General features: G+C 39.8%; 1 non-coding gene across 1 annotated transcript; it reads left to right on the top strand.

Annotated features, from left to right (window-relative positions):
- The first annotated feature begins 2,506 nt into the window (after positions 1–2,506).
- trnas-uga lies at positions 2,507–2,588 on the top strand. Its single transcript has one exon. It is a non-coding gene; the product is annotated as a tRNA-Ser (tRNA).
- The last annotated feature ends 11,591 nt before the right edge of the window (positions 2,589–14,179 follow it).

The raw sequence follows: 14,179 nt of genomic DNA on the forward strand, positions 1-14,179 counted from the left end.
ATACAGAAAGACAATCTGTGGAAAAAAAAAAGGTAGAAAAAGTTAAAATCATTTAAAGTAAGTGTTAGGGTGGGAATAAAGTGTGTGACAGAAAACGGGAAATACGAAACATGCAGCAGCTCTTTATCATGATCTGTATCTTAGTTTGGTGTGTTTGCGTGCTAATATTTGCTAATTAGTATTAAAGAGAAAGTGCAGGTGTCGCTGATCAGATGTCGTTAGTCTTGCAGGTATTTTGGTGACGATCTGATGACGCTGAGATGAGAATCTGAGAGAGATTACCTCATCTGCTCAAGTGGCAAACTGGACGAGAAGTCCTGACGAAGCTCCAACAACACTTGATCCTACATTTCCCATAATACACCTCTCATGGGCTTGAAAACATCCTCCTCTTAAACCCCCAACATAAAAGGATTGAAATAGCCTGACTGCCTCAGTGTGAGAAGATTTAAGCCTCGCTATGATCAGGCACATCACTCTTGCTAATATAGTAGCTTTTAGTCGAGAATATGTCTGACAAAAAGTTGCAAATGTTCCTGGTGAAGAGGTGGAGGTGAAAAATAAGTCGTGGATACCCCAGTGACAGGCTCGAGGGGCCTTCCCTTTCTTTTTCCGTTACTCGATCAGAATGATATTCAAGATGCCCAGTTGGCCAAAAGCTTCGAGACAAGAGGTAAAAGTGCAAGAAGAACCCGGAAAACTAGAGACACAGACGCTCACAGGCAGCCTGTCAGCTCATTTGTAGGAATTAGGGGTGTTTAGGGGAAGAACTGGAAATTAAAACTGATATTTAAGTTTTCATCCACCATGTTTCTACAGTGGCTCAAAGTGCACAAAACAGATCCTGGCTCTGGAGAGGATCTTTCAAGGCCACGCAGCGAGATGGCTGATGCCAATGGTGAAAATTTGAAAATGAACTTGAGAGAGAGAGAGAGAAAGTACGAGGAAGGCTTGTAATGGGGTGAGAAACCATGTTGTGGAGGTGTGTGTGTGTGTGTGTGTGTGTGTGTGTGTGTGTGTGTGTGTGTGTGTGTGTGTGTGTGTGTCCTCCTGCAGCAGAGCCCCATCCGTCAGGCCTTTTGGCAACAGAACAAACCGGGCAGAGTTACTTTTGTAGCGGGTGTTCCCCTCTCCTGCTCTCCGCAGCCTTTTACTGTCACACAGGGATCTAAATGATGAGGACACGCAGAACATGCAGATGTTTGCAATATCTCTCTAATATGAACTCTCTCATGCGGACGCACCTGGCTCTGATTTGCCGGAGATAGAGCATGTAGCGTGTGCACTTGACATCGGTTTTTATGTGTGCAGAAAGATACTTAAAGGAAAGAGAGGGGAGGAGGAGGAAGAGGAGGGAGGGGGTGTAAGTAAAAACAGAGCAACTGTCGCTCACATGCCCGACACAGAATGATAATCAGGGCCCGGGCTGCTTTTGTACATGAGCAGCTTTGGTTTTGGGTGACAGCGCTGGTAGTGTTGTTTTACAGTCAGTCTGCAGTTGGAAATAAAAACCAGACGAGGTGGGCTCGCCGGCCCAAATCAGTCCCCCCGGTAATTAAAAGTGCCTGCTGAGAGCTCTTTACTACACGCAGCCAGATCAGTGATCATCACTGGCCGATCACATCAAAAGGAAATGACACAGGACACAGGGCGGGCCATTAGTGAGTCGATTTCCCCAAAAAGATCACAGGCAGTCATTGGGCGGTTGATTACCTACAGATTGTCTGTTCTTTCTCCACCTCTCCACCCGCAGGGAGACAAACTGAAACACGCTTTTTGTTTTAAAATCCTCATCCGTGGTAAAACGCCACAGAGGTGAAGCATTTAATGCCACATTGATTTGATTTGATGCATCATCAAATCTCACATTCGGCCTGTATTTCAATTTTTTTTTTTTTTTCATAACTTCTACAAAACAGCGGCCACTGTGGCCACAAGTGGTAATTACAGGTTGGAGGAACAGTGACTTATTCCCAAAGATTCTCCTGAAAAAGAAAAAGTTTTACATTAAATATGGAAAATATGGTCATTGGGAAGTTTGACCACTCTCGTGGCCGAGTAGTAAAAATGAAACCACCGCTAGTTAGCTTAGCGTAGCATTAAGACTGGAAGCAAAGAGGAAAAAGCAACTCAGTCACCGGAATAAATGTTTGTAGTGTACGTTTCTGTGTTGAAACTTTTACATTTCTGTATGTTGACTTTTCAAACTTATGTTGTGGCAGTGTGCTGATGGTGTGGTTTCAACTAAAACCGGGCCTTGTTTTGGCGTAAAATACATGCTTTTGTTGCCACGAATACAGTTGAAGTGTCTTCTGAGAATTACAAATGTTTAAACGCAATCTCAGACTGCCAGATAAACAGTGCTCAAATAAAAATCCAGAGGTATCAGCATCAAAAGTAAAAGTAATCCAGAAAGATACAAATTTTAATACATCATTGATGTATTGGAAAAAAAATTACATTTTATCGTTGTCACTGTAGAAATAAATAAACCCTCAGACGTCACGCTGTGATGGCCGAGTGGTTAAGGCGTTGGACTTGAAATCCAATGGGGTTTCCCCGCGCAGGTTCAAACCCTGCTCACAGCGATGCCTCACGTTGTCAAGGTGTGTTTATGACAAATGTTATTATTGTAGGTCATTTTGGATAAAAGCAGCTGATAAATGTACGTATCGTTGGCTCCATATAGCTCATTCAGCGTACTCCACTAAATGTGCTTTAAACTCACCAGCTATAATGAAGCTTTTTATTTAAAAGGGTGTAAATAATGATTTTCTCAAACCAATTTGGCATCTCTGGGCTTCTGGATATTTGAATAAGGCCAGACAAGAAGTGTGGAGTCTTTTTTGTCAGTTGTTTTTTTTTTTTTTTTAAAGTCTCCATCTTGTTCAGTTGCTCAGGAGAATGCTGATTCAGATTGGCATGAGTAGATAATGACTTTTGAATGAACTTTTATTTTGAGTGAACTTACCCTTTAATACTCTAACTACTATAGTTTCATTTCAGAAGCATGCAACAAATTCTTCACACCGATCTTAACCCGCAAACTAACAACACCATCAAATAAATGTAGAATATTTGCCTTTGAGATGCAGTAAAATAAATCTTAAAATGCCGTAAATTGCTCTTTGGTAGAGTAACTTTACATTCCAGCACCGGAACTGAGAAACCTTTGTCAGTTGATGAAGACCATGACATGTGTCTGACAGTTCTTACAGAAACAGATAAGTGGATGTCTTTGCTTTTCTTTTCATTCTTTTTTTAAAAATATATTTATTCATTTAACTGTTTTGTCAAACTGTGAGTTCCAAGGTGACGAATGATCCTTTCAGGTAGAATGTTTCCCTCCAAAACTGTAAATGTCCTCGGTTACTTCCTAACATTTTTACCTTACTCAATAAACTTACAAACCATGAAACCTATAATGTTTTTGATTGGTCTCGCTCTCTCCGGCTCGTTCGTGGATCCTCTGAGGTGCTGAAGGCTGGACATTTTTTGGACACCTTGTTAAATGAGTTGCAGGTGCAATCAGCCAGACAACGGCACTTTCAAAAACCTCGGCACAATCGCCCTCCTTACTGTAATTTATTCCCCTTAAAGAAAATGTGGGGGCAGAGAGAGAGAGAGGAGGGAGTCGAGTCTTTGGGTCAATAAAAATCAAAAAAGCAGTTATTGACTTTGAAGCCCTTTGCCGTTTGAGGGAAACCCAAAACCGGGCCGATTGTGGCGAGTCGCTCTGGTTGAGGCCGGAGAGGAAATGCAGTGTGACACTAACAGGCTGAAGGAGGAAGTGTTGATGGACTGAATTAAACAAGGTGGGGGTGGGTGGAGGGGGCCGAGGGGGTGCCGGGTGGGTTTGTGGGGGCATGACACTAATGTTTTCCATTGACGAGACGGAAAAGCCCCGCTGCTATGCCACACACACACACACGGAGTCATAAATTCATGCATTTATTCACAGGGAAGCCGGAGCGGGGGCACTTTCCCATGCATACTTTAAGGAAAACGTACACAAACATTTGGTTTAAACCGAAGCTTGAAGTCTGATTGAAAGCTGAAAGATCCGTCAAATCAACATTTACCCCAAAAGTTTCCCAGAGCAGTTTGATTAAGGTCCATCGTTCACCAGGATTGAGAGAAAATAATAAAGACTGAAACATATTTCAGGCTACTGTGACTCGTAGGTACACAAGCTGTCTGTTTCCAATTATGGCTTTTAAGCAGTTTGAGGAAATGTGTGGTAACTTCAAGAGGAAATATTTTACATGTCATGGATGTAATAGAGGAGCATTGTACTTTGTATAAAACTGCAGGATCTGGGTTTTATCTGCACAGGGAGAGAAAACAAAGAAGTAGCAAACGTGGAGGGCGTTTGTTGACCAGGGGGAGAGAACAGACACACAAACATGTTTGAAACGAGGATTTTCAAATTAAAGGATCTGGTTTTGGTGCATTTTTCTTACTGATTTGTTATTTAAAAGAAATAAAGTGACTGGAGGATGGATATAAGGATTTCATTTATGACCAAATTCCAGAACAAAGTTACCATCAACAAGTTCAACGACTGGACTGACATTTTGAGAGACCTCTCTATGAATCTGATTGTTAATCAAAGATATAGATTATGAAATAAGGTCCAGGTACTGAGGGAACAGAGTAAATTTGATTACTGTCACTGCACTTTTCTGTCAATATTCTGTGTCTTAAAATGAAAGAAAGACAAAAACCCAAATCCAGGCCAAACATTGTTTTAATTAAAACAATTTGCAGTCCTTGTGCGGAGGTTAATCTTTGAAACTGTTGAGGCTTAAATGGTTTAACTTTTCTCTTCACCTCGATTAGTCAAGAGTGTCCTGTCTTATAGGATTATCTGGATTCTTAAAGCCACCACTTTGAATTAATGTGACTTTTTCAAGAACCCTGTGATAGTCAAGACAAAACCGATTTGTTCTCGTTTAACTCTCTGTGTGGAGCTTTCAATCGGCCATTTTTACACGTGTTACCTGCATTCGGACGCCGAACGTATGATATGTGATCGTGCTGCTCAGCTGATCAGGGCCGACTCTCTGCTCGCTCCTGAGGAGGGAGAGAGTTCGGTGAATCGTCCTGATCTTCTCTCAAGCTGTCGTGGAAGATAAAGCAACAGACAACCGAATGAAACGCACCGTTACCTTGAGTAAACTCTGGGGTTTCATCTGACACTTTGGACGATGAAAGTGCACAACTCAACAAAAGATTAAACAAAGGTGTTACATATTATATCTTTAACTTTTACCTCATGTTTTATTGTAAAACAGCATTGAGACTGGAAGGCAAACGGAGAATCTCAAAGGTTTTTAACTGCGGCAATAAACTCCGACGTGAATGAATGAGGGTTAATCATCGAGCCACTCTGCATTAGTTATTGTCGTCAGCTTGATTCTCTTGCGATATTTATGAACAGGCGGTAGTTAACTGATTCTTTCCTTCTTTGTCTCTCTCGGTCGCTGTCGGTGTGAGCGCTGCGATTAAAGCGTGTTTAGATCTGTAAGCCACCTTTCATATGTGGATCTGGGAGCCGCATGGCATGGGAGAGGTCAGCGTCTGTGAGCATTAACACCAAGTCAGACAGACCTCCCACCACGCCTGCATTCATCTAATAAAGCAGGTTTACTCGAGGTCCTTCGCTCTTCGGGCCTTGATAAGGTTGTCAATCAGCTTCACTTCATTTCTGGATGTCTGGCCAGGAGCAGCAGCAGCATCACATCAGACAATCAGAAACAAAAGCGTTATCAGAGACACACAAGGTTCAAATTGTTGAATCTTTTCTGCAGCCTCCACTCTTTTATGTTGTGGATTTGTTCACTGTTATTCTTTGCTTTAATTAACAGGATTAAAGTGAACTTTGATCAATATCATTAGACACAATGTCTTGTTGTCAAACCTCCGTTAATCCCTCCAAACTGTCGGACTGGATCACGTCTCCTGTTAAAACTTGACCGAAGTGGATTTCAGAAGTGGCCCGGAGTCACACGCTGAGGCTCTGCGGCCAAAAATGCAACGTGTCGAGGTGTTTTGAGATATTCTCGTTACTGTGCCACCATTTATCTTTTCTACAAACAGGAGTTGTTGGTTCTTGCGTTTGATTGTGAATTCGGATCCTGTCATTCATTTATTTTTACTGGATTGTTCCCATCTGCTCATTCATCCAGATAAAGATCTATTGATGAAGAACTCAAGAATTGAAGTTTCATGTGTTGTCGAAGTTTTTGTATGAAGATTTGTCACTTTTTCCCGATGTTTGTTTGTTTTAGAGGTGAAATAAAAAGGGTCAACCCACCATAAAAAGTTAGTCTATCATTCCCAAATACCCAGACTAACAATGCCCGAATCTAATTATTCCAATGCTCTCGTCCCCTTTTGGTAAAAATTAGTGTCTCTCGTGTGTTAACTTAACATTCGAGTCACAAAGCAAATCATCAGATTTTGCAAATGCATACCCAAAACATACCCAGAGCAACATTAAAGATCACTTATCACTGCTCTGAAAGTATTTCCTGAGTCCTAAAGCACTTTTCTAATCATTTAGAAATAAAAAAAAAAAAAATATTGTATTTGTGGCACAATGAAAGTTGTGTCTCCAAAGAAAACTTGTACCCAAAAGTGACATCTGTGTTCACGTTGAATTGGTCATCTACATCACTGTTACATGGCATTATGTTGGATTTTTTAAATAAAATAATGTGTTTACATGTCTCCATGTGTTATGGAGGGTATGAACTAACATCATATTCAAGACTGAAGATTTAAGGTAATTCATCATCATACAACCAAATTTTGAATGACCTTTTAAAATAAATAAATAAGTAAGTAAATTTTAAAAAAAGAAATGTATGAATGAATAATTAAACCAAAAAATAACAGATTTGGATGACTGAATAATATTGAGTGAGTCTTTGGAAATACAATCAATTGAATGGTAAAGTTTTTTTTTCTTCTTGTTTTTTAACATTGACATGATTCAGATTTAATGTCAGTAGAGAGGAATTAACTGAATGATATTCAGTGGACCTTATTTGTCTTTGCAGGTTATAGAAAATACCATTATTGAAATGGTACATTTTGGTAAACAAGATTGTTCATAAAAATATCAATAAATAATAAAACATAATTGTAATATTAACATGACACAAATGTAATGTTGATACAGAGGCACAAACAAGGGTTAGTTTGCAACCAAACTTTGCAAGACGAAGATCAGAAAGGGAAACAATTTAAGTAAGAGAGTAGATTTAGTTATTTTATTCAGTATATGTAAAACAAATTTGGGAACAAGGCTCACACTTGGTTAAAAATGGACTTTGTGTGGGGTCAGTATAGCACAAACACTGTAATGACCCAGTGTTGGTGTTATTGTTACATTATTGTTGGGTTACTGGATCAAAATACTTCAGCCGGGTGATTTCTACCTATTAATACTGTAGTATTAATACTACTCATAATTTGACAAGTTGGAAATTATATGCAAAAATCAACCTTCTTACAAATAGCACCTTTAATTTGTTATTGTAAGTTGTAAGTTGTATTGTAAGTTAAAAAAAAAATGCGAAAATTAGGAATAATGCCTTTTTTTTCCAATAACTGTGGCCCCTTTAATAAGAAAATATGGATCTTTAATCATCGTTCACACTTTTACAGAACTAACTGTCTAGAGATTAACAACAGCTGGTGATGACTTTGATTTTTTTTAATATGAAAAGGAACATGGAGCCTGACGGAAGGGAAGCCCTGTGCTGTTTTTGTGTAAATGAAGTGTATTTTTTGCGGCTCGGTGAGTCTGAACAAAATGATCATCGTCGCCCCCCGACTGGATCAGAGAGATCTGCTGGCACTGACCTCGGCTCCCCTCTTTCACCTTTAGGTGTTGATTGCTTTTAGAGCCCTAAGTCTAGATTGAAGCCTTTTCCCATGGAGATTAGACGATCTGGTTTAAAGCTGTTTCAACAGGTCGCTTGTGAGGGGTCAAAGGTCAATTACATAGTAGTGCCTAATGGTAGCAAATAACGTCAATCACCTTAAATGGACCAGCGGCGAGACTTGTGCCTGACTTTGGGCTGGAATGTGGAGAATCCAGAGGTTAAGCCGGTGGCATGGAGCGGCTGACTGGACACAGACACACACACACACACACTACAACACACACACTACAACACACACACACACACACACACTTCCACACAGCGTTCATCGACTGCTGGCCGAGCTCACTCACCATCACCTTCCATACCAGGCTATCAATCTTGTAGTGACCTCATTCAATCTGAAAAACAACACGCAGTCTGTAACTGTGGAGATCAAGAAGTGATCGACTCTACGGAAGCAAGGAGAGGACAAAAATATACAGATTAAAAACTAATATTCAGATCTAAAACTATAGACAACAGAGTGTAGAAATACACTGTTACGAGTTCTTTATTGAAACTTTTTCTTTGAGTAATAATCTTTCAAAAAATCTACATTGTGATAGTGAATTATAATTGTTGATGCAGTAATATTTGAGTACTTTGATGTTGCAGCTGGTAAAATTGAGGCTATTTTTTTAGGTATACACTCAAAAACTAATTTTACCTGAAACAGTGACTAAATATATGTTAATTAAATTTGAATTATCCATCTATTTGTATTACATATGATAAAGTTTATTATGTTTCTTTAACACTGAGTCAGATTAATGCTAGCTCATATATAAAGTATTGATTAAAAATGTAAATAATCAAAAGATTTTCATCTGACTATGAATCAATTTTGTTTAGATTGCATAAGATGAAATTGCTACCGAAAGTTTTAATCAATGTAGTTCAAAAAAAATTTCAAGAAAACTATCTTAGTGAAAATCTGCTTTATTCAGTTTTATGATAAAGTTAAACATTTACTTGTAAGACTCAGATCCGCGCTCTCCTTCTTTACCCTCTCACTGAGGTGAAATCTTCATCCCCCTGCAAGAAGAGCTCGTGAATGAGAACTCTGTTGGCACAAAATGTCTGCGTTCACATTTACGTGCATGATTTGCTGTCCCAGATTGACTTCCCTAATTGATGGCCTCGCCTGCGGTGCACAAACAAACGACGATGCTGTGTAACCGTGACAACAGCGATGACTCATACCCACAGCGAGCGCTCACCTGGCTCGATGTGCCGTCTGGGCCAAATGTAGCTTTTCCTGTGCATTCATTAATGTTACAGTGGCAGTAAGTCACGCTGACACCGAGCGATGTGTTCATGAAGGTTTCTGTGCTCATGTGGAACTGATGAGGAATTCTAACTGGGTTTTAATTAAGTGTTAAATAATAATATTATGTTAATCATAGCAGATAGTACCCATTGATCAACACTGAACTGTAATTAAGCTTGATTAAACCTAATATCAATCAAGTGTATTTTGTGCCATGGCCAACATTTCAGTTTAGCATGTTAGCCTGCTGCTAATGATGCCTTCAATTGCAGTTGGAACTCTGGAAAACCTGACTTTGACATGGAAATGTCAGAAATGAAGGCAAGAGCCACCAAAACACAACATCGCTGCGTCATGGCAGCGCACACAGTGAACAATCTCCTTCTGCCTTTTCATCCCTTCATACTTTACGTAGCGTTTGTTTTGTGGAAGTCGTGGGAGTCACTGCGAGCATCTGGTGCGAGTCTACTCCTCCGGCCTGTTTTCATGTGTGCTAATCTGTTAAATCAGCTGCTGTAGTTGCTTGTGAAGTCCACATATTTCAAAACAGTGCTTGCTGCGGGTGCCCAAGCATAATCAGCAGCTGTAGTAACACAAAGAACAGCTGAGGCTGATTTGAATTCGATGAAGTTGCTGAATTTAATTTTTGGGGGGGTAATCCAACTTTTGACAAATAACTGCTCTTCTTTAGTTTGCTCCTCGTTAAAGTTTGTTTAGAACTTCTGATAAAAAGAGACACTGACCAAAGTGCTTCACCAGGAGAGAAACACATAAAACAGGAAGAGACAGAGATGTAACAAGATAAAACTAATGTTCAGATCCCGCCAGTCACCTGATCACCTGCCAGCACACCTGCACCTCATTTACCTTAATCAGCCTCTTGCTCTATACATACCTGCCCTCAAACACGAGTCCTGTGTTAGGCTGCTTGTTGCGTTACAGTAGTTGTAGCAGCAGCTGGGTTTGTCAGTCTGTACATCTCGTCTTGTACTCGACCTGCTCAGCCTACATGTTCTGCTTTGGGTCCACACAACACTATCTTACATCTCTGACCTGGAACCACAGGAGGTTAAAAACTCAAAGTCTCACTTCTTCACCGTGATCCAACCTGAAGTCTGAAGCCTGCGCCGCTCGGCCAGCTGCTCTCAGTAAACTTGACTTGACAGTTTCCTGGTTCAGGCTGGACGCTGGAGGGACTTTGACTGATGTCATGATTTCACCCAGCAACAAAATGACATCAGCTCTTTTGTTTTTGTGCGATGGATCGAGCCGCTCGCTGGCATTTCTTACTGGGACACATGAATGGAACCGGGCCATCATTAACGTTATGAGTAACACCTGTGCTCCTCCTCAAAATGTCTGCTGGGGAAAAAGATGCCTCATTCAGAGTTCATGTTCAGAGTCGTTTGTTTAGCTGTTGACCAAATATTAAATAATACAGTTATCTCTTTTGTCTGTCTTTATTGTATTATTTCATCTCTTGTGACATAAATCATCTTTCCAGATTCTCCTTATTCAGTTAAATGTGCAGTTTCATTGCATTCATTCTATTTTCAAGCAAAAGCATGAACATTTAATTTCAGAAGTCTAGGAAAGTCTAATATCTTAAGATATTTGTTGTCTGAAAGAAGTATAATGGAGTCTGAAGAATACTGGAATCGACCTGTAAAATATCCTTCTAATTGTGGAATATGATCTGCTTGACGGTTTTCTAAAAGACAGAAAAAATACAGAGCTGGTGACATTAGGGTCATAAATCCAAGACTGGATTATATCAAATGAGTTGAATCTCATCTCAAGACATACATTTGATTCATTAGCAACATACTGAGAATAACATTTTTGCTTAGGTAGGATTTTAAGAATCATGTTTATAATTTACACCCCTGTAACCTATAAATCTCAAATCTATAGATCTTTATCTTGATCAGTTGTTAGATTTATGTGATGCTGTTTGAATACATTTGAATATAAATCTCCTGCAGGCTGATTCAACAAGAGGACCTGCAGTAAATATCAGTCGCTGGGCTTCAACAGGTTTGTCTGGCCATGCTTATTTGTCATGAAATACTTCAGAGATAGCAACAGGATGACTCTGATTGACGGGATTAACAGATGAATGAATCGCTCCTGTGCAACACCGCTGCAGACATGTACAGTAAACCGTCCTGCAGTGTGTCCCAGGTCACAGTGTCCCACACACATTGTTTGTATCTGCAGGGGTTTTTGTTTCCATGCCTCCCCTGGCCTGAAAGCTCCGCCGCAGGGAACAGCACACTGCAATCAGGCCTGGTTTTATGGCAGCCAATCTGCCATTCAGCGGAGACTAAGATTGATGACGCCTGTCCTGACTGACTGGCACTGAGAGCGAGGTACCGCTGTTCGACATGCACCGCACACTCATAAATCTCCGTCCATCTGGTGGCAGACAAACAAGGAAATGTGTCCATAAATTCTTACTTTACTTGAGAATTTTTTGAAAGTTGGACAAGCAAAGAAGACACGCGGTACTCTGAACCACCCCAGACTGGTGCTGTTCAACCCAGACAGCTGGAAAACTCCTGCACATCCTCGCAGGCTTCAGTCACGTTGCCCTTTTGACCCGCTGACCAGACTACTTACATTAACTGGACACAATGTATTCTCCCATGAAGGCAGCGTTAACCGCCCTAGGCTCCCATTGACACTCAAACGGAAGTATTTTTACGGCCTCCAAGCACCACTGAACAAGTTTAAAGCAGCTTAATTGCAGCGTCGACCTGATTGGCAGCTACATGAATGTGTCTTGGTGGGGAAGAGGCCACAGACTGTTAACTGCAGCGAGGTGCTAAGAAGAAAAAAAAGGTTAATGAGCTGAACGCTGCACGGCCCGGGCCGGCTTTCAAGTTGGGATTCATTTCTTCATACAGACTAGTAAATGTGACTCATGGGAAATGTACGGCGGCCGCTGAGGTGCACAAAACACAACAGCAATTCAGAAAACACACAAAAATGTTGACTGGTTTGCTGAGACAGTGGAAGCTGCTGGTTCAAAGTTCACTGAATTTAGGTCGTTAATGTCCACAGTGAAATTTTATAACTTCCTTCACAGAACTGGCTGAGCTGAGCACAATATTTGAATTATTATTTTTTTTTTTTTTTTAGTTTTGTTCCCAACTCATTAAAAATTGATGCTTTGCGATTGTAGGACAAGTTGGGATTTAGACTTAAAAATTTATTTTTCGTTCAAATAAGACCTTGAACTCAACTTTTTTTTTTTTCTTAAAAGAAAAAAACGATTGTCTAATGCACGACTGATATTTGAAATTAAAAAATCAGATTTTTGTCATGAGTAGCTCTGACTTCAGAGTTACCACTTTTAAATTTTGTGTTTCCAGGAACAGAAAAAATAATCAGGGTTTTCTTTGACATAAAATTAGTAGTTTGTTATCAATTAACACACAAAACACAAAGGAGAGTTTTGACTCTGAGTCAATAGTTTTTTTTTTATTATTTCTGTTGGGTTATTCAGACAGGTTAAAATATGGTATGGTTATGGTTGTTTGTTGTTGTTTTTAATATTAACAATGAATGTTTCAACAGTTTTAAAGGTCCACTGTGTAGGATTTAGGAGAGTCTATTGGCTGAAATACAATAATAATAATAATCCTAATTACAATTATCCTCTCTGTGTTTTTGTTACCATAGAAAATCCAGATTTGGTCAGCAGTATGTTATGGAGAAAGTTTTAATTTGACTTTTGTTTTGTCCACCGCAAACAACAATTACCTTTTCAGCTGTTGGGTTATTTATTTATCTTGTATTTAAACATCTATTGAGGTATTTATTCATTTTTTATTCATTTTGTGAGTTGTTTCATAAGATGTTGCTGCTTTCTCTGGTTTGTTTTTGTTTTCCAAAGAAATGTTATGAAATGTGTAATACAATAAAATATATATATATATATATATATATATATATATATATATATATATATATATATATATATATATATATATATATATATATATATGAATAATATAAATGTGTGTTTGTGCTTTAATAAATTTCATGTTTTCTGATTCATTGTGTTGTCAGAAACGTTTTGAGCGATATGCGTTTTATTTGGTGTTGTGTTTTGACCCTCAGGGCCACCGTATGCTGCTAATAATGGCTGATTATAACGTTCACTCTCCTCCAGAGACATCGATTTAACAAGTGTTTTCTTCCACAGTTTAAATACACCACCTGCGACTAACATCGCAAACTTCACACAACCAAACCGTGAGATTCGAGCTCTTGTCTGGTACAGTAGTAACAGGAAATGAGGTAATGAGGGCCTCTCTGGGAGTGCACAGCATGGAGAGCGATGCACTGACCCGTGGCAACCCAGACAGGGCCACTGAACTTTAAAGGTGAATTGGATCAGGGCCCCTGCCCGGCCGCTCAGCCAAAAAGCTCCTGATGAGGGCTTAGCGGCGGCAGTGAAAGCAACCTAATGAGTGAGGAGTAATCAACACTATTACTGGGCCTCGCAAGTGCACCCGATCTCCAGCCTGTAAGGTCGTTTACAGCCAAACTACAGGCTGATTCACTGCGAGAGTGACTAATCAGGAGAGGGGAATATTAGTGAATTAGTATAAATCTTAGCCATCGCTGGGCCGAAAGAAAAAAAAGGCTTTGATTAATAAGCTGAGGGGGATTTTTTTTTTTTTTTGCCCGGGTCTTTTACCATCTGGGTCTCCACCTAAACTGATGACCTCACTGTTTTTCACTGGCTGCAGTCCATCCTGCAACATGTCCCTGGTAATCAAAGAGCAGTGCCAATACAAAAGGCCAAGTCAAGAGCAAAACCTGCAACGTCACAGTGGAGTGAGACACTGATTAGACTTGTTAAAGCATGTGGTTCTGCATTTTCTTCTCATTGTTGTAAAAGCACTCAAAGCGTGGTTAGTTTTTCAAGTATTTAATACATATAGTATATATTGTG

The sequence above is a fragment of the Acanthopagrus latus genome, chromosome 3, assembly GCF_904848185.1.
Source record: "Acanthopagrus latus isolate v.2019 chromosome 3, fAcaLat1.1, whole genome shotgun sequence".
NCBI lineage: Eukaryota > Metazoa > Chordata > Actinopteri > Spariformes > Sparidae > Acanthopagrus > Acanthopagrus latus.